This window comes from Taudactylus pleione, unplaced genomic scaffold (genome assembly GCF_031769625.1).
Source record: "Taudactylus pleione unplaced genomic scaffold, aTauple2 ptg000085l, whole genome shotgun sequence".
In the NCBI taxonomy this organism is placed as follows: Eukaryota; Metazoa; Chordata; class Amphibia; order Anura; family Myobatrachidae; genus Taudactylus; species Taudactylus pleione.
The window spans coordinates 11843467-11866322 of record NW_028284487.1 but is presented as its reverse complement, the minus strand read 5'-3'; the positions used below and the strand labels follow the sequence as shown (position 1 = coordinate 11866322).

The 22856-nt window shown below is 35.8% G+C and overlaps 2 non-coding genes across 2 annotated transcripts; both read right to left on the bottom strand.

The window, feature by feature from the left end:
• Positions 1 to 1718: 1718 nt before the first annotated feature.
• Positions 1719 to 1792, bottom strand: TRNAI-AAU (transfer RNA isoleucine (anticodon AAU)). The gene has a single exon. It is a non-coding gene; the product is annotated as a tRNA-Ile (tRNA).
• Positions 1793 to 12276: 10484 nt separating this feature from the next.
• Positions 12277 to 12350, bottom strand: TRNAF-AAA (transfer RNA phenylalanine (anticodon AAA)). Its single transcript has one exon. It is a non-coding gene; the product is annotated as a tRNA-Phe (tRNA).
• Between the last annotated feature and the right edge of the window lie 10506 nt (positions 12351 to 22856).

Genomic DNA, 22856 nt, shown 5'->3' with positions numbered 1-22856 from the left:
CACGCTCTAACCAACTGAGCTAACCGGCCAAACATAAAAGCATCAGCAAACACAAAAATGCCAAATGTACCTAAAACAGGAGAACATTCAGTATTTCAAAGATCAGCAATATTGAGTAGAGGAAGACTCTCTAATAATGGGTTCCATGGTGTAATGGTGAGCACTTTGGACTTTGAATCCAGTATTCTGATTTCAAATCTTGGTGAGACCTAACTTTGTTCAATTTCCTTAAAGTTGAATTTTAGGATAGCTTATCTATATTTAAACTTTGTATAAATCCCATCATCTTCAGTGGTTTTTTTACTCCAAACTAATTTTTAAGCTGTTTCAAATCAGTTTTCAACTGGAGAGATGTTTGTCAAACATTTGGAAATAGGAAAAGTTGCAATAAGAATGCAGTGATCCATCACTTGTGCTATGGTTTTAAGATATTCTGGTTTTAAGAATTTTCTTCTTCAGTGTGCACTAATGAGAGTAAAGGTCTGTTCTTCTTCTCTTCTTAAAACTTAGTCCCCCATAGTAGATTCAATCACCAAATAAATGTCCTGATTGATTAATTTGCCATAGCATTTCTTAGATTTGCCATATTGCTATATTTGAGAAAAAGTTTTCTATGTATGCCATATAGAGAAATGCTGCATCAGCCAAAGGATGACATTTTTGTTTATTCCTAACATGGATTTAAAAATTCTCTGTTATGTATGTGTCTATGATGTTCTCTAGCAAGTTTCAAGTGCTGCTAACTGTAGCCAATGCATTCATCCCACACTTCATGCACTTTGCCGCTGGATAAAATCCCTTCTTGGCATTTCTTGTAGGACAACAAGAAAAAGCACATGGCCCGTATGGGGATCGAACACATGACCTTGGTGTTATTAGCACAACACTCTAACCAACTGAGCTAACCGGCCAAACATAAAAGCATCAGCAAACACAAAAATGCCAAATGTACCTAAAACAGGAGAACATTCAGTATTTCAAAGATCAGCAATATTGAGTAGAGGAAGACTCTCTAATAATGGGTTCCATGGTGTAATGGTGAGCACTTTGGACTTGAATCCAGTAATCTGATTTCAAATCTTGGTGGGACCTAACTTTGTTCAATTTCCTTAAAGTTGAATTTTAGGATAGCTTATCTATATTTAAACTTTGTATAAATCCCATCATCTTCAGTGGTTTTTTTACTCCAAACTAATTTTGAAGCTGTTTCAAATCAGTTTTCAACTGGAGAGATGTTTGTCAAACATTTGGAAATAGGAAAAGTTGCAATAAGAATGCAGTGATCCATCACTTGTGCTATGGTTTTAAGATATTCTGGTTTTAAGAATTTTCTTCTTCAGTGTGCACTAATGAGAGTAAAGGTCTGTTCTTCTTCTCTTCTTAAAACTTAGTCCCCCATAGTAGATTCAATCACCAAATAAATGTCCTGATTGATTAATTAGCCTTAGCATTTCTTAGATTTGCCATATTGCTATATTTGAGAAAAAGTTTTCTATGTATGCCATATAGAGAAATGCTGCATCAGCCAAAGGATGACATTTTTGTTTATTCCTAACATGGATTTAAAAATTCTCTGTTTTGTATGTGTCTATGATGTTCTCTAGCAAGTTTCAAGGGCTGCTAACTGTAGCCAATGCATTCATCCCACACTTCATGCACTTTGCCGCTGGATAAAATCCCTTCTTGGCATTTCTTGTAGGACAACAAGAAAAAGCACATGGCCCGTATGGGGATCGAACACATGACCTTGGCGTTATTAGCACCACGCTCTAACCAACTGAGCTAACCGGCCAAACATAAAAGCAACAGCAAACACAAAAATGCCAAATGTACCTAAAACAGGAGAACATTCAGTATTTCAATATTGAGTAGAGGAAGACTCTCTAATAATGGGTTCCATGGTGTAATGGTGAGCACTTTGGACTTTGAATCCTGTAATCTGATTTCAAATCTTGGTGGTACCTAACTTTGTTCAATTTCCTTAAAGTTGAATTTTAGGATAGCTAATCTATATTTAAACTTTGTATAAATCCCATCATCTTCAGTGGTTTTTTTACTGCAAACTAATTTTGAAGCTGTTTCAAATCAGTTTTCAACTGGAGAGATGTTTGTCAAACATTTGGAATTAGGAAAAGTTGCAATAAGAATGCAGTGATCCATCACTTGTGCTATGGTTTTAAGATATTCTGGTTTTAAGAATTTTCTTCTTCAGTGTGCACTAATGAGAGTAAAGGTCTGTTCTTCTTCTCGTCTTAAAACTTAGTCCCCCATAGTAGATTCAATCACCAAATAAATGTCCTGATTGATTAATTTGCCACAGCATTTCTTAGATTTGCCATATTGCTATATTTGAGAAAAAGTTTTCTATGTATGCCATATAGAGAAATGCTGCATCAGCCAAAGGATGACATTTTTGTTTATTCCTAACATGGATTTAAAAATTCTCTGTTTTGTATGTGTCTATGATGTTCTCTTGCAAGTTTCAAGGGCTGCTAACTGTAGCCAATGCATTCATCCCACACTTCATGCACTTTGCCGCTGGATAAAATCCCTTCTTGGCATTTCTTGCCAACAAGAAAAAGCACATGGCCCATATGGGGATCAAACCCATGACCTTGGTGTTATTAGCACCACGCTCTAACCAACTGAGCAAACCGGCCAAACATAAAAGCATCAGCAAACACAAAAATGCCAAATGTACCTAAAACAGGAGAGCATTCAGTATTTCAAAGATCAGCAATATTGAGTAGAGGAAGACTCTCTAATAATGGGTTCCATGGTGTAATGGTGAGCACTTTGGACTTTGAATCCAGTAATCTGATTTCAAATCTTGGTGGGACCTAACTTTGTTCAATTTCCTTAAAGTTGAATTTTAGGATAGCTTATCTATATTTAAACTTTGTATAAATCCCATCATCTTCAGTGGTTTTTTTACTCCAAACTAATTTTGAAGCTGTTTCAAATCAGTTTTCAACTGGAGAGATGTTTGTCAAACATTTGGAAATAGGAAAAGTTGCAATAAGAATGCAGTGATCCATCACTTGTGCTATGGTTTTAAGATATTCTGGTTTTAAGAATTTTCTTCTTCAGTGTGCACTAATGAGAGTAAAGGTCTGTTCTTCTTCTCGTCTTAAAACTTAGTCCCCCATAGTAGATTCAATCACCAAATAAATGTCCTGATTGATTAATTTGCCACAGCATTTCTTAGATTTGCCATATTGCTATATTTGAGAAAAAGTTTTCTATGTATGCCATATAGAGAAATGCTGCATCAGCCAAAGGATGACATTTTTGTTTATTCCTAACATGGATTTAAAAATTCTCTGTTTTGTATGTGTCTATGATGTTCTCTTGCAAGTTTCAAGGGCTGCTAACTGTAGCCAATGCATTCATCCCACACTTCATGCACTTTGCCGCTGGATAAAATCCCTTCTTGGCATTTCTTGCCAACAAGAAAAAGCACATGGCCCATATGGGGATCAAACCCATGACCTTGGTGTTATTAGCACCACGCTCTAACCAACTGAGCAAACCGGCCAAACATAAAAGCATCAGCAAACACAAAAATGCCAAATGTACCTAAAACAGGAGAGCATTCAGTATTTCAAAGATCAGCAATATTGAGTAGAGGAAGACTCTCTAATAATGGGTTCCATGGTGTAATGGTGAGCACTTTGGACTTTGAATCCAGTAATCTGATTTCAAATCTTGGTGGGACCTAACTTTGTTCAATTTCCTTAAAGTTGAATTTTAGGATAGCTTATCTATATTTAAACTTTGTATAAATCCCATCATCTTCAGTGGTTTTTTTACTCCAAACTAATTTTGAAGCTGTTTCAAATCAGTTTTCAACTGGAGAGATGTTTGTCAAACATTTGGAAATAGGAAAAGTTGCAATAAGAATGCAGTGATCCATCACTTGTGCTATGGTTTTAAGATATTCTGGTTTTAAGAATTTTCTTCTTCAGTGTGCACTAATGAGAGTAAAGGTCTGTTCTTCTTCTCGTCTTAAAACGTAGTCCCCCATAGTAGATTCAATCACCAAATAAATGTCCTGATTGATTAATTTGCCACAGCATTTCTTAGATTTGCCATATTGCTATATTTGAGAAAAAGTTTTCTATGTATGCCATATAGAGAAATGCTGCATCAGCCAAAGGATGACATTTTTGTTTATTCCTAACATGGATTTAAAAATTCTCTGTTTTGTATGTGTCTATGATGTTCTCTTGCAAGTTTCAAGGGCTGCTAACTGTAGCCAATGCATTCATCCCACACTTCATGCACTTTGCCGCTGGATAAAATCCCTTCTTGGCATTTCTTGCCAACAAGAAAAAGCACATGGCCCATATGGGGATCAAACCCATGACCTTGGTGTTATTAGCACCAAGCTCTAACCAACTGAGCAAGCCGGCCAAACATAAAAGCATCAGCAAACACAAAAATGCCAAATGTACCTAAAACAGGAGAGCATTCAGTATTTCAAAGATCAGCAATATTGAGTAGAGGAAGACTATCTAATAATGGGTTCCATGGTGTAATGGTGAGCACTTTGGACTTTGAATCCAGTAATCTGATTTCAAATCTTGGTGGGACCTAACTTTGTTCAATTTCCTTAAAGTTGAATTTTAGGATAGCTTATCTATATTTAAACTTTGTATAAATCCCATCATCTTCAGTGGTTTTTTTACTCCAAACTAATTTTGAAGCTGTTTCAAATCAGTTTTCAACTGGAGAGATGTTTGTCAAACATTTGGAAATAGGAAAAGTTGCAATAAGAATGCAGTGATCCATCACTTGTGCTATGGTTTTAAGATATTCTGGTTTTAAGAATTTTCTTCTTCAGTGTGCACTAATGAGAGTAAAGGTCTGTTCTTCTTCTCGTCTTAAAACTTAGTCCCCCATAGTAGATTCAATCACCAAATAAATGTCCTGATTGATTAATTTGCCACAGCATTTCTTAGATTTGCCATATTGCTATATTTGAGAAAAAGTTTTCTATGTATGCCATATAGAGAAATGCTGCATCAGCCAAAGGATGACATTTTTGTTTATTCCTAACATGGATTTAAAAATTCTCTGTTTTGTATGTGTCTATGATGTTCTCTTGCAAGTTTCAAGGGCTGCTAACTGTAGCCAATGCATTCATCCCACACTTCATGCACTTTGCCGCTGGATAAAATCCCTTCTTGGCATTTCTTGTAGGACAACAAGAAAAAGCACATGGCCCGTATGGGGATCGAACACATGACCTTGGTGTTATTAGCACAACACTCTAACCAACTGAGCTAACCGGCCAAACATAAAAGCATCAGCAAACACAAAAATGCCAAATGTACCTAAAACAGGAGTGCATTCAGTATTTCAAAGATCAGCAATATTGAGTAGAGGAAGACTCTCTAATAATGGGTTCCATGGTGTAATGGTGAGCACTTTGGACTTTGAATCCAGTAATCTGATTTCAAATCTTGGTGGGACCTAACTTTGTTCAATTTGCTTAAAGTTGAATTTTAGGATAGCTTATCTATATTTATACTTTGTATAAATCCCATCATCTTCAGTGGTTTTTTTACTCCAAATTAATTTTGAAGCTGTTTCAAATCAGTTTTCAACTGGAGAGATGTTTGTCAAACATTTGGAAATAGGAAAAGTTGCAATAAGAATGCAGTGATCCATCACTTGTGCTATGGTTTTAAGATATTCTGGTTTTAAGAATTTTCTTCTTCAGTGTGCACTAATGAGAGTAAAGGTCTGTTCTTCTTCTCTTCTTAAAACTTAGTCCCCCATAGTAGATTCAATCACCAAATAAATGTCCTGATTGATTAATTAGCCTTAGCATTTCTTAGATTTGCCATATTGCTATATTTGAGAAAAAGTTTTCTATGTATGCCATACAGAGAAATGCTGCATCAGCCAAAGGATGACAATTTTGTTTATTCCTAACATGGATTTAAAAATTCTCTGTTTTGTATGTGTCTATGATGTTCTCTAGCAAGTTTCAAGGGCTGCTAACTGTAGCCAATGCATTCATCCCACACTTCATGCACTTTGCCGCTGGATAAAATCCCTTCTTGGCATTTCTTGTAGGACAACAAGAAAAAGCACATGGCCCGTATGGGGATCGAACACATGACCTTGGCGTTATTAGCACAATGCTCTAACCAACTGAGCTAACCGGCCAAACATAAAAACATCAGCAAACACAAAAATGCCAAATGTACCTAAAACAGGAGAACATTCAGTATTTCAAAGATCAGCAATATTGAGTAGAGGAAGACTCTCTAATAATGGGTTCCATGGTGTAATGGTGAGCACTTTGGACTTTGAATCCAGAAATCTGATTTCAAATCTTGGTGGGACCTAACTTTGTTCAATTTCCTTAAAGTTGAATTTTAGGATAGCTTATCTATATTTAAACTTTGTATAAATCCCATCATCTTCAGTGTTTTTTTTACTCCAAACTAATTTTGAAGCTGTTTCAAATCAGTTTTCAACTGGAGAGATGTTTGTCAAACATTTGGAAATAGGAAAAGTTGCAATAAGAATGCAGTGATCCATCACTTGTGCTATGGTTTTAAGATATTCTGGTTTTAAGAATTTTCTTCTTCAGTGTGCACTAATGAGAGTAAAGGTCTGTTCTTCTTCTCTTTTTAAAACTTAGTCCCCCATAGTAGATTCAATCACCAAATAAATGTCCTGATTGATTAATTAGCCTTAGCATTTCTTAGATTTGCCATATTGCTATATTTGAGAAAAAGTTTTCTATGTATGCCATATAGAGAAATGCTGCATCAGCCAAAGGATGACATTTTTGTTTATTCCTAACATGGATTTAAAAATTCTCTGTTTTGTATGTGTCTATGATGTTCTCTAGCAAGTTTCAAGGGCTGCTAACTGTAGCCAATGCATTCATCCCACACTTCATGCACTTTGCCGCAGGATAAAATCCCTTCTTGGCATTTCTTGTAGGACAACAAGAAAAAGCACATGGCCCGTATGGGGATCAAACACATGACCTTGGTGTTATTAGCACCATGCTCTAACCAACTGAGCAAACCGGCCAAACATAAAAGCATCAGCAAACACAAAAATGCCAAATGTACCTAAAACAGGAGAGCATTCAGTATTTCAAAGATCAGCAATATTGAGTAGAGGAAGACTCTCTAATAATGGGTTCCATGGTGTAATGGTGAGCACTTTGGACTTTGAATCCAGTAATCTGATTTCAAATCTTGGTGGGACCTAACTTTGTTCAATTTCCTTAAAGTTGAATTTTAGGATAGCTTATCTATATTTAAACTTTGTATAAATCCCATCATCTTCAGTGGTTTTTTTACTCCAAACTAATTTTGAAGCTGTTTCAAATCAGTTTTCAACTGGAGAGATGTTTGTCAAACATTTGGAAATAGGAAAAGTTGCAATAAGAATGCAGTGATCCATCACTTGTGCTATGGTTTTAAGATATTCTGGTTTTAAGAATTTTCTTCTTCAGTGTGCACTAATGAGAGTAAAGGTCTGTTCTTCTTCTCGTCTTAAAACTTAGTCCCCCATAGTAGATTCAATCACCAAATAAATGTCCTGATTGATTAATTTGCCACAGCATTTCTTAGATTTGCCATATTGCTATATTTGAGAAAAAGTTTTCTATGTATGCCATATAGAGAAATGCTGCATCAGCCAAAGGATGACATTTTTGTTTATTCCTAACATGGATTTAAAAATTCTCTGTTTTGTATGTGTCTATGATGTTCTCTTGCAAGTTTCAAGGGCTGCTAACTGTAGCCAATGCATTCATCCCACACTTCATGCACTTTGCCGCTGGATAAAATCCCTTCTTGGCATTTCTTGCCAACAAGAAAAAGCACATGGCCCATATGGGGATCAAACCCATGACCTTGGTGTTATTAGCACCAAGCTCTAACCAACTGAGCAAGCCGGCCAAACATAAAAGCATCAGCAAACACAAAAATGCCAAATGTACCTAAAACAGGAGAGCATTCAGTATTTCAAAGATCAGCAATATTGAGTAGAGGAAGACTCTCTAATAATGGGTTCCATGGTGTAATGGTGAGCACTTTGGACTTTGAATCCAGTAATCTGATTTCAAATCTTGGTGGGACCTAACTTTGTTCAATTTCCTTAAAGTTGAATTTTAGGATAGCTTATCTATATTTAAACTTTGTATAAATCCCATCATCTTCAGTGGTTTTTTTACTCCAAACTAATTTTGAAGCTGTTTCAAATCAGTTTTCAACTGGAGAGATGTTTGTCAAACATTTGGAAATAGGAAAAGTTGCAATAAGAATGCAGTGATCCATCACTTGTGCTATGGTTTTAAGATATTCTGGTTTTAAGAATTTTCTTCTTCAGTGTGCACTAATGAGAGTAAAGGTCTGTTCTTCTTCTCGTCTTAAAACTTAGTCCCCCATAGTAGATTCAATCACCAAATAAATGTCCTGATTGATTAATTTGCCACAGCATTTCTTAGATTTGCCATATTGCTATATTTGAGAAAAAGTTTTCTATGTATGCCATATAGAGAAATGCTGCATCAGCCAAAGGATGACATTTTTGTTTATTCCTAACATGGATTTAAAAATTCTCTGTTTTGTATGTGTCTATGATGTTCTCTTGCAAGTTTCAAGGGCTGCTAACTGTAGCCAATGCATTCATCCCACACTTCATGCACTTTGCCGCTGGATAAAATCCCTTCTTGGCATTTCTTGTAGGACAACAAGAAAAAGCACATGGCCCGTATGGGGATCGAACACATGACCTTGGTGTTATTAGCACAACACTCTAACCAACTGAGCTAACCGGCCAAACATAAAAGCATCAGCAAACACAAAAATGCCAAATGTACCTAAAACAGGAGTGCATTCAGTATTTCAAAGATCAGCAATATTGAGTAGAGGAAGACTCTCTAATAATGGGTTCCATGGTGTAATGGTGAGCACTTTGGACTTTGAATCCAGTAATCTGATTTCAAATCTTGGTGGGACCTAACTTTGTTCAATTTGCTTAAAGTTGAATTTTAGGATAGCTTATCTATATTTATACTTTGTATAAATCCCATCATCTTCAGTGGTTTTTTTACTCCAAATTAATTTTGAAGCTGTTTCAAATCAGTTTTCAACTGGAGAGATGTTTGTCAAACATTTGGAAATAGGAAAAGTTGCAATAAGAATGCAGTGATCCATCACTTGTGCTATGGTTTTAAGATATTCTGGTTTTAAGAATTTTCTTCTTCAGTGTGCACTAATGAGAGTAAAGGTCTGTTCTTCTTCTCTTCTTAAAACTTAGTCCCCCATAGTAGATTCAATCACCAAATAAATGTCCTGATTGATTAATTAGCCTTAGCATTTCTTAGATTTGCCATATTGCTATATTTGAGAAAAAGTTTTCTATGTATGCCATACAGAGAAATGCTGCATCAGCCAAAGGATGACAATTTTGTTTATTCCTAACATGGATTTAAAAATTCTCTGTTTTGTATGTGTCTATGATGTTCTCTAGCAAGTTTCAAGGGCTGCTAACTGTAGCCAATGCATTCATCCCACACTTCATGCACTTTGCCGCTGGATAAAATCCCTTCTTGGCATTTCTTGTAGGACAACAAGAAAAAGCACATGGCCCGTATGGGGATCGAACACATGACCTTGGCGTTATTAGCACAATGCTCTAACCAACTGAGCTAACCGGCCAAACATAAAAACATCAGCAAACACAAAAATGCCAAATGTACCTAAAACAGGAGAACATTCAGTATTTCAAAGATCAGCAATATTGAGTAGAGGAAGACTCTCTAATAATGGGTTCCATGGTGTAATGGTGAGCACTTTGGACTTTGAATCCAGAAATCTGATTTCAAATCTTGGTGGGACCTAACTTTGTTCAATTTCCTTAAAGTTGAATTTTAGGATAGCTTATCTATATTTAAACTTTGTATAAATCCCATCATCTTCAGTGTTTTTTTTACTCCAAACTAATTTTGAAGCTGTTTCAAATCAGTTTTCAACTGGAGAGATGTTTGTCAAACATTTGGAAATAGGAAAAGTTGCAATAAGAATGCAGTGATCCATCACTTGTGCTATGGTTTTAAGATATTCTGGTTTTAAGAATTTTCTTCTTCAGTGTGCACTAATGAGAGTAAAGGTCTGTTCTTCTTCTCTTTTTAAAACTTAGTCCCCCATAGTAGATTCAATCACCAAATAAATGTCCTGATTGATTAATTAGCCTTAGCATTTCTTAGATTTGCCATATTGCTATATTTGAGAAAAAGTTTTCTATGTATGCCATATAGAGAAATGCTGCATCAGCCAAAGGATGACATTTTTGTTTATTCCTAACATGGATTTAAAAATTCTCTGTTTTGTATGTGTCTATGATGTTCTCTAGCAAGTTTCAAGGGCTGCTAACTGTAGCCAATGCATTCATCCCACACTTCATGCACTTTGCCGCAGGATAAAATCCCTTCTTGGCATTTCTTGTAGGACAACAAGAAAAAGCACATGGCCCGTATGGGGATCAAACACATGACCTTGGTGTTATTAGCACCATGCTCTAACCAACTGAGCTAACCGGCCAAACATAAAAACATCAGCAAACACAAAAATGCCAAATGTACCTAAAACAGGAGAACATTCAGTATTTCAAAGATCAGCAATATTGAGTAGAGGAAGACTCTCTAATAATGGGTTCCATGGTGTAATGGTGAGCACTTTGGACTTTGAATCCAGTAATCTGATTTCAAATCTTGGTGGGACCTAACTTTGTTCAATTTCCTTAAAGTTGAATTTTAGGATAGCTTATCTATATTTAAACTTTGTATAAATCCCATCATCTTCAGTGGTTTTTTTACTCCAAACTAATTTTGAAGCTGTTTCAAATCAGTTTTCAACTGGAGAGATGTTTGTCAAACATTTGGAAATAGGAAAAGTTGCAATAAGAATGCAGTGATCCATCACTTGTGCTATGGTTTTAAGATATTCTGGTTTTAAGAATTTTCTTCTTCAGTGTGCACTAATGAGAGTAAAGGTCTGTTCTTCTTCTCTTCTTAAAACTTAGTCCCCCATAGTAGATTCAATCACCAAATAAATGTCCTGATTGATTAATTAGCCTTAGCATTTCTTAGATTTGCCATATTGCTATATTTGAGAAAAAGTTTTCTATGTATGCCATATAGAGAAATGCTGCATCAGCCAAAGGATGACATTTTTGTTTATTCCTAACTTGGATTTAAAAATTCTCTGTTTTGTATGTGTCTATGATGTTCTCTAGCAAGTTTCAAGGGCTGCTAACTGTAGCCAATGCATTCATCCCACACTTCATGCACTTTGCCGCTGGATAAAATCCCTTCTTGGCATTTCTTGTAGGACAACAAGAAGAAGCACATGGCCCGTATGGGGATCAAACACATGACCTTGGCGTTATTAGCACCATGCTCTAACCAACTGAGCCAACCAGCCAAACATAAAAACATCAGCAAACACAAAAATGCCAAATGTACCTAAAACAGGAGAACATTCAGTATTTCAAAGATCAGCAATATTGAGTAGAGGAAGACTCTCTAATAATGGGTTCCATGGTGTAATGGTGAGCACTTTGGACTTTGAATCCAGTAATCTGATTTCAAATCTTGGTGGGACCTAACTTTGTTCAATTTCCTTAAAGTTGAATTTTAGGATAGCTTATCTATATTTAAACTTTGTATAAATCCCATCATCTTCAGTGGTTTTTTTACTCCAAACTAATTTTGAAGCTGTTTCAAATCAGTTTTCAACTGGAGAGATGTTTGTCAAACATTTGGAAATAGGAAAAGTTGCAATAAGAATGCAGTGATCCATCACTTGTGCTATGGTTTTAAGATATTCTGGTTTTAAGAATTTTCTTCTTCAGTGTGCACTAATGAGAGTAAAGGTCTGTTCTTCTTCTCTTCTTAAAACTTAGTCCCCCATAGTAGATTCAATCACCAAATAAATGTCCTGATTGATTAATTAGCCTTAGCATTTCTTAGATTTGCCATATTGCTATATTTGAGAAAAAGTTTTCTATGTATGCCATATAGAGAAATGCTGCATCAGCCAAAGGATGACATTTTTGTTTATTCCTAACTTGGATTTAAATATTCTCTGTTTTGTATGTGTCTATGATGTTCTCTAGCAAGTTTCAAGGGCTGCTAACTGTAGCCAATGCATTCATCCCACACTTCATGCACTTTGCCGCTGGATAAAATCCCTTCTTGGCATTTCTTGTAGGACAACAAGAAGAAGCACATGGCCCGTATGGGGATCAAACACATGACCTTGGCGTTTTTAGCACAACGCTCTAACCAACTGAGCTAACCGGCCAAACATAAAAACATCCGCAAACACAAAAATGCCAAATGTACCTAAAACAGGAGAACATTCAGTATTTCAAAGATCAGCAATATTGAGTAGAGGAAGACTCTCTAATAATGGGTTCCATGGTGTAATGGTGAGCACTTTGGACTTTGAATCCAGTAATCTGATTTCAAATCTTTGTGGGATCTAACTTTGTTCAATTTGCTTAAAGTTGAATTTTAGGATAGCTTATCTATATTTATACTTTGTATAAATCCCATCATCTTCAGTGGTTTTTTTACTCCAAACTAATTTTGAAGCTGTTTCAAATCAGTTTTCAACTGGAGAGATGTTTGTCAAACATTTGGAAATAGGAAAAGTTGCAATAAGAATGCAGTGATCCATCACTTGTGCTATGGTTTTAAGATATTCTGGTTTTAAGAATTTTCTTCTTCAGTGTGCACTAATGAGAGTAAAGGTCTGTTCTTCTTCTCTTTTTAAAACTTAGTCCCCCATAGTAGATTCAATCACCAAATAAATGTCCTGATTGATTAATTAGCCTTAGCATTTCTTAGATTTGCCATATTGCTATATTTGAGAAAAAGTTTTCTATGTATGCCATATAGAGAAATGCTGCATCAGCCAAAGGATGACATTTTTGTTTATTCCTAACATTGATTTAAAAATTCTCTGTTTTGTATGTGTCTATGATGTTCTCTAGCAAGTTTCAAAGGCTGCTAACTGTAGCTAATGCATTCATCCCACACTTCATGCACTTTGCCGCTGGATAAAATCCCTTCTTGGCATTTCTTGTAGGACAACAAGAAAAAGCACATGGCCCATATGGGGATCGAACACATGACCTTGGCGTTATTAGCACAACGCTCTAACCAACTGAGCTAACCGGCCAAACATAAAAACATCAGCAAACACAAAAATGTCAAATGTACCTAAAACAGGAGAACATTCAGTATTTCAAAGATCAGCAATATTGAGTAGAGGAAGACTCTCTAATAATGGGTTCCATGGTGTAATGGTGAGCACTTTGGACTTTGAATCCAGAAATCTGATTTCAAATCTTGGTGGGACCTAACTTTGTTCAATTTCCTTAAAGTTGAATTTTAGGATAGCTTATCTATATTTAAACTTTGTATAAATCCCATCATCTTCAGTGGTTTTTTTACTCCAAACTAATTTTGAAGCTGTTTCAAATCAGTTTTCAACTGGAGAGATGTTTGTCAAACATTTGGAAATAGGAAAAGTTGCAATAAGAATGCAGTGATCCATCACTTGTGCTATGGTTTTAAGATATTCTGGTTTTAAGAATTTTCTTCTTCAGTGTGCACTAATGAGAGTAAAGGTCTGTTCTTCTTCTCTTTTTAAAACTTAGTCCCCCATAGTAGATTCAATCACCAAATAAATGTCCTGATTGATTAATTAGCCTTAGCATTTCTTAGATTTGCCATATTGCTATATTTGAGAAAAAGTTTTCTATGTATGCCATATAGAGAAATGCTGCATCAGCCAAAGGATGACATTTTTGTTTATTCCTAACATGGATTTAAAAATTCTCTGTTTTGTATGTGTCTATGATGTTCTCTAGCAAGTTTCAAGGGCTGCTAACTGTAGCCAATGCATTCATCCCACACTTCATGCACTTTGCCGCAGGATAAAATCCCTTCTTGGCATTTCTTGTAGGACAACAAGAAAAAGCACATGGCCCGTATGGGGATCAAACACATGACCTTGGCGTTATTAGCACCATGCTCTAACCAACTGAGCTAACCGGCCAAACATAAAAACATCAGCAAACACAAAAATGCCAAATGTACCTAAAACAGGAGAACATTCAGTATTTCAAAGATCAGCAATATTGAGTAGAGGAAGACTCTCTAATAATGGGTTCCATGGTGTAATGGTGAGCACTTTGGACTTTGAATCCAGTAATCTGATTTCAAATCTTGGTGGGACCTAACTTTGTTCAATTTCCTTAAAGTTGAATTTTAGGATAGCTTATCTATATTTAAACTTTGTATAAATCCCATCATCTTCAGTGGTTTTTTTACTCCAAACTAATTTTGAAGCTGTTTCAAATCAGTTTTCAACTGGAGAGATGTTTGTCAAACATTTGGAAATAGGAAAAGTTGCAATAAGAATGCAGTGATCCATCACTTGTGCTATGGTTTTAAGATATTCTGGTTTTAAGAATTTTCTTCTTCAGTGTGCACTAATGAGAGTAAAGGTCTGTTCTTCTTCTCTTCTTAAAACTTAGTCCCCCATAGTAGATTCAATCACCAAATAAATGTCCTGATTGATTAATTAGCCTTAGCATTTCTTAGATTTGCCATATTGCTATATTTGAGAAAAAGTTTTCTATGTATGCCATACAGAGAAATGCTGCATCAGCCAAAGGATGACAATTTTGTTTATTCCTAACATGGATTTAAAAATTCTCTGTTTTGTATGTGTCTATGATGTTCTCTAGCAAGTTTCAAGGGCTGCTAACTGTAGCCAATGCATTCATCCCACACTTCATGCACTTTGCCGCTGGATAAAATCCCTTCTTGGCATTTCTTATAGGACAAGAAGAAGAAGCACATGGCCCGTATGGGGATCAAACACATGACCTTGGCGTTATTAGCACAACACTCTAACCAACTGAGCTAACCGGCCAAACATAAAAACATCAGCAAACACAAAAATGCCAAATGTACCTAAAACAGGAGAACATTCAGTATTTCAAAGATCAGCAATATTGAGTAGAGGAAGACTCTCTAATAATGGGTTCCATGGTGTAATGGTGAGCACTTTGGACTTTGAATCCAGAAATCTGATTTCAAATCTTGGTGGGACCTAACTTTGTTCAATTTCCTTAAAGTTGAATTTTAGGATAGCTTATCTATATTTAAACTTTGTATAAATCCCATCATCTTCAGTGGTTTTTTTACTCCAAACTAATTTTGAAGCTGTTTCAAATCAGTTTTCAACTGGAGAGATGTTTGTCAAACATTTGGAAATAGGAAAAGTTGCAATAAGAATGCAGTGATCCATCACTTGTGCTATGGTTTTAAGATATTCTGGTTTTAAGAATTTTCTTCTTCAGTGTGCACTAATGAGAGTAAAGGTCTGTTCTTCTTCTCGTCTTAAAACTTAGTCCCCCATAGTAGATTCAATCACCAAATAAATGTCCTGATTGATTAATTTGCCACAGCATTTCTTAGATTTGCCATATTGCTATATTTGAGAAAAAGTTTTCTATGTATGCCATATAGAGAAATGCTGCATCAGCCAAAGGATGACATTTTTGTTTATTCCTAACATGGATTTAAAAATTCTCTGTTTTGTATGTGTCTATGATGTTCTCTTGCAAGTTTCAAGGGCTGCTAACTGTAGCCAATGCATTCATCCCACACTTCATGCACTTTGCCGCTGGATAAAATCCCTTCTTGGCATTTCTTGTAGGACAACAAGAAAAAGCACATGGCCCGTATGGGGATCGAACACATGACCTTGGTGTTATTAGCACAACACTCTAACCAACTGAGCTAACCGGCCAAACATAAAAGCATCAGCAAACACAAAAATGCCAAATGTACCTAAAACAGGAGTGCATTCAGTATTTCAAAGATCAGCAATATTGAGTAGAGGAAGACTCTCTAATAATGGGTTCCATGGTGTAATGGTGAGCACTTTGGACTTTGAATCCAGTAATCTGATTTCAAATCTTGGTGGGACCTAACTTTGTTCAATTTGCTTAAAGTTGAATTTTAGGATAGCTTATCTATATTTATACTTTGTATAAATCCCATCATCTTCAGTGGTTTTTTTACTCCAAATTAATTTTGAAGCTGTTTCAAATCAGTTTTCAACTGGAGAGATGTTTGTCAAACATTTGGAAATAGGAAAAGTTGCAATAAGAATGCAGTGATCCATCACTTGTGCTATGGTTTTAAGATATTCTGGTTTTAAGAATTTTCTTCTTCAGTGTGCACTAATGAGAGTAAAGGTCTGTTCTTCTTCTCTTCTTAAAACTTAGTCCCCCATAGTAGATTCAATCACCAAATAAATGTCCTGATTGATTAATTAGCCTTAGCATTTCTTAGATTTGCCATATTGCTATATTTGAGAAAAAGTTTTCTATGTATGCCATACAGAGAAATGCTGCATCAGCCAAAGGATGACAATTTTGTTTATTCCTAACATGGATTTAAAAATTCTCTGTTTTGTATGTGTCTATGATGTTCTCTAGCAAGTTTCAAGGGCTGCTAACTGTAGCCAATGCATTCATCCCACACTTCATGCACTTTGCCGCTGGATAAAATCCCTTCTTGGCATTTCTTGTAGGACAACAAGAAAAAGCACATGGCCCGTATGGGGATCGAACACATGACCTTGGCGTTATTAGCACAATGCTCTAACCAACTGAGCTAACCGGCCAAACATAAAAACATCAGCAAACACAAAAATGCCAAATGTACCTAAAACAGGAGAACATTCAGTATTTCAAAGATCAGCAATATTGAGTAGAGGAAGACTCTCTAATAATGGGTTCCATGGTGTAATGGTGAGCACTTTGGACTTTGAATCCAGAAATCTGATTTCAAATCTTGGTGGGACCTAACTTTGTTCAATTTCCTTAAAGTTGAATTTTAGGATAGCTTATCTATATTTAAACTTTGTATAAATCCCATCATCTTCAGTGTTTTTTTTACTCCAAACTAATTTTGAAGCTGTTTCAAATCAGTTTTCAACTGGAGAGATGTTTGTCAAACATTTGGAAATAGGAAAAGTTGCAATAAGAATGCAGTGATCCATCACTTGTGCTATGGTTTTAAGATATTCTGGTTTTAAGAATTTTCTTCTTCAGTGTGCACTAATGAGAGTAAAGGTCTGTTCTTCTTCTCTTTTTAAAACTTAGTCCCCCATAGTAGATTCAATCACCAAATAAATGTCCTGATTGATTAATTAGCCTTAGCATTTCTTAGATTTGCCATATTGCTATATTTGAGAAAAAGTTTTCTATGTATGCCATATAGAGAAATGCTGCATCAGCCAAAGGATGACATTTTTGTTTATTCCTAACATGGATTTAAAAATTCTCTGTTTTGTATGTGTCTATGATGTTCTCTAGCAAGTTTCAAGGGCTGCTAACTGTAGCCAATGCATTCATCCCACACTTCATGCACTTTGCCGCAGGATAAAATCCCTTCTTGGCATTTCTTGTAGGACAACAAGAAAAAGCACATGGCCCGTATGGGGATCAAACACATGACCTTGGTGTTATTAGCACCATGCTCTAACCAACTGAGCAAACCGGCCAAACATAAAAGCATCAGCAAACACAAAAATGCCAAATGTACCTAAAACAGGAGAGCATTCAGTATTTCAAAGATCAGCAATATTGAGTAGAGGAAGACTCTCTAATAATGGGTTCCATGGTGTAATGGTGAGCACTTTGGACTTTGAATCCAGTAATCTGATTTCAAATCTTGGTGGGACCTAACTTTGTTCAATTTCCTTAAAGTTGAATTTTAGGATAGCTTATCTATATTTAAACTTTGTATAAATCCCATCATCTTCAGTGGTTTTTTTACTCCAAACTAATTTTGAAGCTGTTTCAAATCAGTTTTCAACTGGAGAGATGTTTGTCAAACATTTGGAAATAGGAAAAGTTGCAATAAGAATGCAGTGATCCATCACTTGTGCTATGGTTTTAAGATATTCTGGTTTTAAGAATTTTCTTCTTCAGTGTGCACTAATGAGAGTAAAGGTCTGTTCTTCTTCTCGTCTTAAAACTTAGTCCCCCATAGTAGATTCAATCACCAAATAAATGTCCTGATTGATTAATTTGCCACAGCATTTCTTAGATTTGCCATATTGCTATATTTGAGAAAAAGTTTTCTATGTATGCCATATAGAGAAATGCTGCATCAGCCAAAGGATGACATTTTTGTTTATTCCTAACATGGATTTAAAAATTCTCTGTTTTGTATGTGTCTATGATGTTCTCTTGCAAGTTTCAAGGGCTGCTAACTGTAGCCAATGCATTCATCCCACACTTCATGCACTTTGCCGCTGGATAAAATCCCTTCTTGGCATTTCTTGCCAACAAGAAAAAGCACATGGCCCATATGGGGATCAAACCCATGACCTTGGTGTTATTAGCACCAAGCTCTAACCAACTGAGCAAGCCGGCCAAACATAAAAGCATCAGCAAACACAAAAATGCCAAATGTACCTAAAACAGGAGAGCATTCAGTATTTCAAAGATCAGCAATATTGAGTAGAGGAAGACTCTCTAATAATGGGTTCCATGGTGTAATGGTGAGCACTTTGGACTTTGAATCCAGTAATCTGATTTCAAATCTTGGTGGGACCTAACTTTGTTCAATTTCCTTAAAGTTGAATTTTAGGATAGCTTATCTATATTTAAACTTTGTATAAATCCCATCATCTTCAGTGGTTTTTTTACTCCAAACTAATTTTGAAGCTGTTTCAAATCAGTTTTCAACTGGAGAGATGTTTGTCAAACATTTGGAAATAGGAAAAGTTGCAATAAGAATGCAGTGATCCATCACTTGTGCTATGGTTTTAAGATATTCTGGTTTTAAGAATTTTCTTCTTCAGTGTGCACTAATGAGAGTAAAGGTCTGTTCTTCTTCTCGTCTTAAAACTTAGTCCCCCATAGTAGATTCAATCACCAAATAAATGTCCTGATTGATTAATTTGCCACAGCATTTCTTAGATTTGCCATATTGCTATATTTGAGAAAAAGTTTTCTATGTATGCCATATAGAGAAATGCTGCATCAGCCAAAGGATGACATTTTTGTTTATTCCTAACATGGATTTAAAAATTCTCTGTTTTGTATGTGTCTATGATGTTCTCTTGCAAGTTTCAAGGGCTGCTAACTGTAGCCAATGCATTCATCCCACACTTCATGCACTTTGCCGCTGGATAAAATCCCTTCTTGGCATTTCTTGTAGGACAACAAGAAAAAGCACATGGCCCGTATGGGGATCGAACACATGACCTTGGTGTTATTAGCACAACACTCTAACCAACTGAGCTAACCGGCCAAACATAAAAGCATCAGCAAACACAAAAATGCCAAATGTACCTAAAACAGGAGTGCATTCAGTATTTCAAAGATCAGCAATATTGAGTAGAGGAAGACTCTCTAATAATGGGTTCCATGGTGTAATGGTGAGCACTTTGGACTTTGAATCCAGTAATCTGATTTCAAATCTTGGTGGGACCTAACTTTGTTCAATTTGCTTAAAGTTGAATTTTAGGATAGCTTATCTATATTTATACTTTGTATAAATCCCATCATCTTCAGTGGTTTTTTTACTCCAAATTAATTTTGAAGCTGTTTCAAATCAGTTTTCAACTGGAGAGATGTTTGTCAAACATTTGGAAATAGGAAAAGTTGCAATAAGAATGCAGTGATCCATCACTTGTGCTATGGTTTTAAGATATTCTGGTTTTAAGAATTTTCTTCTTCAGTGTGCACTAATGAGAGTAAAGGTCTGTTCTTCTTCTCTTCTTAAAACTTAGTCCCCCATAGTAGATTCAATCACCAAATAAATGTCCTGATTGATTAATTAGCCTTAGCATTTCTTAGATTTGCCATATTGCTATATTTGAGAAAAAGTTTTCTATGTATGCCATACAGAGAAATGCTGCATCAGCCAAAGGATGACAATTTTGTTTATTCCTAACATGGATTTAAAAATTCTCTGTTTTGTATGTGTCTATGATGTTCTCTAGCAAGTTTCAAGGGCTGCTAACTGTAGCCAATGCATTCATCCCACACTTCATGCACTTTGCCGCTGGATAAAATCCCTTCTTGGCATTTCTTGTAGGACAACAAGAAAAAGCACATGGCCCGTATGGGGATCGAACACATGACCTTGGCGTTATTAGCACAATGCTCTAACCAACTGAGCTAACCGGCCAAACATAAAAACATCAGCAAACACAAAAATGCCAAATGTACCTAAAACAGGAGAACATTCAGTATTTCAAAGATCAGCAATATTGAGTAGAGGAAGACTCTCTAATAATGGGTTCCATGGTGTAATGGTGAGCACTTTGGACTTTGAATCCAGAAATCTGATTTCAAATCTTGGTGGGACCTAACTTTGTTCAATTTCCTTAAAGTTGAATTTTAGGATAGCTTATCTATATTTAAACTTTGTATAAATCCCATCATCTTCAGTGTTTTTTTTACTCCAAACTAATTTTGAAGCTGTTTCAAATCAGTTTTCAACTGGAGAGATGTTTGTCAAACATTTGGAAATAGGAAAAGTTGCAATAAGAATGCAGTGATCCATCACTTGTGCTATGGTTTTAAGATATTCTGGTTTTAAGAATTTTCTTCTTCAGTGTGCACTAATGAGAGTAAAGGTCTGTTCTTCTTCTCTTTTTAAAACTTAGTCCCCCATAGTAGATTCAATCACCAAATAAATGTCCTGATTGATTAATTAGCCTTAGCATTTCTTAGATTTGCCATATTGCTATATTTGAGAAAAAGTTTTCTATGTATGCCATATAGAGAAATGCTGCATCAGCCAAAGGATGACATTTTTGTTTATTCCTAACATGGATTTAAAAATTCTCTGTTTTGTATGTGTCTATGATGTTCTCTAGCAAGTTTCAAGGGCTGCTAACTGTAGCCAATGCATTCATCCCACACTTCATGCACTTTGCCGCAGGATAAAATCCCTTCTTGGCATTTCTTGTAGGACAACAAGAAAAAGCACATGGCCCGTATGGGGATCAAACACATGACCTTGGTGTTATTAGCACCATGCTCTAACCAACTGAGCTAACCGGCCAAACATAAAAACATCAGCAAACACAAAAATGCCAAATGTACCTAAAACAGGAGAACATTCAGTATTTCAAAGATCAGCAATATTGAGTAGAGGAAGACTCTCTAATAATGGGTTCCATGGTGTAATGGTGAGCACTTTGGACTTTGAATCCAGTAATCTGATTTCAAATCTTGGTGGGACCTAACTTTGTTCAATTTCCTTAAAGTTGAATTTTAGGATAGCTTATCTATATTTAAACTTTGTATAAATCCCATCATCTTCAGTGGTTTTTTTACTCCAAACTAATTTTGAAGCTGTTTCAAATCAGTTTTCAACTGGAGAGATGTTTGTCAAACATTTGGAAATAGGAAAAGTTGCAATAAGAATGCAGTGATCCATCACTTGTGCTATGGTTTTAAGATATTCTGGTTTTAAGAATTTTCTTCTTCAGTGTGCACTAATGAGAGTAAAGGTCTGTTCTTCTTCTCTTCTTAAAACTTAGTCCCCCATAGTAGATTCAATCACCAAATAAATGTCCTGATTGATTAATTAGCCTTAGCATTTCTTAGATTTGCCATATTGCTATATTTGAGAAAAAGTTTTCTATGTATGCCATATAGAGAAATGCTGCATCAGCCAAAGGATGACATTTTTGTTTATTCCTAACTTGGATTTAAAAATTCTCTGTTTTGTATGTGTCTATGATGTTCTCTAGCAAGTTTCAAGGGCTGCTAACTGTAGCCAATGCATTCATCCCACACTTCATGCACTTTGCCGCTGGATAAAATCCCTTCTTGGCATTTCTTGTAGGACAACAAGAAGAAGCACATGGCCCGTATGGGGATCAAACACATGACCTTGGCATTATTAGCACCATGCTCTAACCAACTGAGCCAACCAGCCAAACATAAAAACATCAGCAAACACAAAAATGCCAAATGTACCTAAAACAGGAGAACATTCAGTATTTCAAAGATCAGCAATATTGAGTAGAGGAAGACTCTCTAATAATGGGTTCCATGGTGTAATGGTGAGCACTTTGGACTTTGAATCCAGTAATCTGATTTCAAATCTTGGTGGGACCTAACTTTGTTCAATTTCCTTAAAGTTGAATTTTAGGATAGCTTATCTATATTTAAACTTTGTATAAATCCCATCATCTTCAGTGGTTTTTTTACTCCAAACTAATTTTGAAGCTGTTTCAAATCAGTTTTCAACTGGAGAGATGTTTGTCAAACATTTGGAAATAGGAAAAGTTGCAATAAGAATGCAGTGATCCATCACTTGTGCTATGGTTTTAAGATATTCTGGTTTTAAGAATTTTCTTCTTCAGTGTGCACTAATGAGAGTAAAGGTCTGTTCTTCTTCTCTTCTTAAAACTTAGTCCCCCATAGTAGATTCAATCACCAAATAAATGTCCTGATTGATTAATTAGCCTTAGCATTTCTTAGATTTGCCATATTGCTATATTTGAGAAAAAGTTTTCTATGTATGCCATATAGAGAAATGCTGCATCAGCCAAAGGATGACATTTTTGTTTATTCCTAACTTGGATTTAAATATTCTCTGTTTTGTATGTGTCTATGATGTTCTCTAGCAAGTTTCAAGGGCTGCTAACTGTAGCCAATGCATTCATCCCACACTTCATGCACTTTGCCGCTGGATAAAATCCCTTCTTGGCATTTCTTGTAGGACAACAAGAAGAAGCACA